The 2,500-nt window shown below is 61.0% G+C and overlaps 1 pseudogene; it reads right to left on the minus strand.

Annotated features, from left to right (window-relative positions):
• The window catches only part of LOC126475611 (large subunit ribosomal RNA), a 7,966-nt pseudogene that overhangs the window by 4,134 nt on the left and 1,332 nt on the right, over positions 1-2,500 (minus strand).

Below are 2,500 nucleotides of genomic sequence, written 5' to 3' on the forward strand. Positions count from 1 at the left end.
GGATGACATCGGGCGGCGTGCCCCGCCCCAGACCTATGACTCGATCCAGGGCAGAGAAACGCTGGGCGGAAGCAGGTAGCCCCGCCAGATGCTCCCAGATGGCGGCGTCAGTCGGCCCCTCCGGCGGCGGCCCGGTGGTGTCGGCCGCGAAGTCCTCGGCTGCGTCGACGGGCGGCGCAGCGGCCTCGCCCGCGTCAGGCAGCGGGCTCGCTGCTCCCCGGCGGGACGCCGGCTCTTCCCCCCGACCGATCTCAAGCGCCTCCATGAACTGGCGGACAAGCTGCTTGTGGGCAGCTTGCCGCCGTCGGCACTTGATTGCCTCAAGCGTTCGGTCGGGGAACATCCTGATGAGTTCTTGATTGACAAAGAAGAACCGGGCGTCCCTCTCGAGGAACAGTTCGGCCTCTGCCTTGGCGAGCGACAGGACTTCTTCCTCCGTCCACCTCGCGCGATGCCTCTCCGTCACGATCTCCGCGTTGGCGGCCGCAAGATGTTGGCGGCGGCGATGGACCCCGAGACCATTCTTGGTGGTGAAGCTGCGGTGGCACTCACTACAGGCGTATACTGCTGCAAAAGTTACAAGATTTTCGGCACGGCCGGTTGGCCGGCTAGGTGCTGGGGGAGTTGGGGTGGCACCTTCAGCGGAAGGGCCACCACTTATTCTCTGGTTACTGCCCCCAACTAAAAAAAGGGATAATGCGAGGGGGGGCTGGTAACCCCCCCAAGCCCCTGGTGCGGTCTTCCACTCTGCGAAAATCAGCGGGCCCACGAGAAGGGGAGAAGACCGCAGGAGAGGAGAGGCTAAGAGGGCTAGGCCTATGTATTGCGCATCACTCTCCCTGTAACTATAACCCAAGGAAGGCACCTCGCAGCAGCAGCACGACTACATCAAGACCGCACTTCGAAAAGCCAAGTCCGGATGCAGCCACACCGCCGCCACTTGGCCACCTTAAGAGAGTCATAGTTACTCCCGCCGTTTACCCGCGCTTGCTTGAATTTCTTCACGTTGACATTCAGAGCACTGGGCAGAAATCACATTGCGTCAACACCCGCTAGGGCCATCGCAATGCTTTGTTTTAATTAGACAGTAGGATTCCCCCAGTCCGTGCCAGTTCTGAGTTGATCGTTGAATGGCGGCCGAAGAGAATCCGCGCACCCGCGCGCCCCCGGAGGAGCACGCTAAGGCGGACGCGGCCTCGCAGCAAGGAAGATCCGTGGGAGGCCAAGGCACGGGACCGAGCTCGGATCCTGCACGCAGGTTGAAGCACCGGGGCGCGAACGCCGCGCAGGCGCGCGCATCCTGCACCGCCGGCCAGCACGAGGCCGACCAACGGCGAGAGCAGACCACGCCCGCGCTAAACGCCCGCACTTACCGGCACCCCTACGGCACTCACCTCGCCCAGGCCCGGCACGTTAGCGCTGACCCACTTCCCGACCAAGCCCGACACGCCCCGATCCTCAGAGCCAATCCTTATCCCGAAGTTACGGATCCAATTTGCCGACTTCCCTTACCTACATTATTCTATCGACTAGAGGCTCTTCACCTTGGAGACCTGCTGCGGATATGGGTACGAACCGGCGCGACACCTCCACGTGGCCCTCTCCCGGATTTTCAAGGTCCGAGGGGAAGATCGGGACACCGCCGCAACTGCGGTGCTCTTCGCGTTCCAAACCCTATCTCCCTGCTAGAGGATTCCAGGGAACTCGAACGCTCATGCAGAAAAGAAAACTCTTCCCCGATCTCCCGACGGCGTCTCCGGGTCCTTTTGGGTTACCCCGACGAGCATCTCTAAAAGAGGGGCCCGACTTGTATCGGTTCCGCTGCCGGGTTCCGGAATAGGAACCGGATTCCCTTTCGCCCAACGGGGGCCAGCACAAAGTGCATCATGCTATGACGGCCCCCATCAACATCGGATTTCTCCTAGGGCTTAGGATCGACTGACTCGTGTGCAACGGCTGTTCACACGAAACCCTTCTCCGCGTCAGCCCTCCAGGGCCTCGCTGGAGTATTTGCTACTACCACCAAGATCTGCACCGACGGCGGCTCCAGGCAGGCTCACGCCCAGACCCTTCTGCGCCCACCGCCGCGACCCTCCTACTCGTCAGGGCTTCGCGGCCGGCCGCAAGGACCGGCCATGACTGCCAGACTGACGGCCGAGTATAGGCACGACGCTTCAGCGCCATCCATTTTCAGGGCTAGTTGCTTCGGCAGGTGAGTTGTTACACACTCCTTAGCGGATTCCGACTTCCATGGCCACCGTCCTGCTGTCTTAAGCAACCAACGCCTTTCATGGTTTCCCATGAGCGTCGATTCGGGCGCCTTAACTCGGCGTTTGGTTCATCCCACAGCGCCAGTTCTGCTTACCAAAAGTGGCCCACTTGGCACTCCGATCCGAGTCGTTTGCTCGCGGCTTCAGCATATCAAGCAAGCCGGAGATCTCACCCATTTAAAGTTTGAGAATAGGTTGAGGTCGTTTCGGCCCCAAGGCCTCTAATCATT

This window comes from Schistocerca serialis, chromosome 4 (genome assembly GCF_023864345.2).
Source record: "Schistocerca serialis cubense isolate TAMUIC-IGC-003099 chromosome 4, iqSchSeri2.2, whole genome shotgun sequence".
Taxonomy (NCBI): domain Eukaryota; kingdom Metazoa; phylum Arthropoda; class Insecta; order Orthoptera; family Acrididae; genus Schistocerca; species Schistocerca serialis.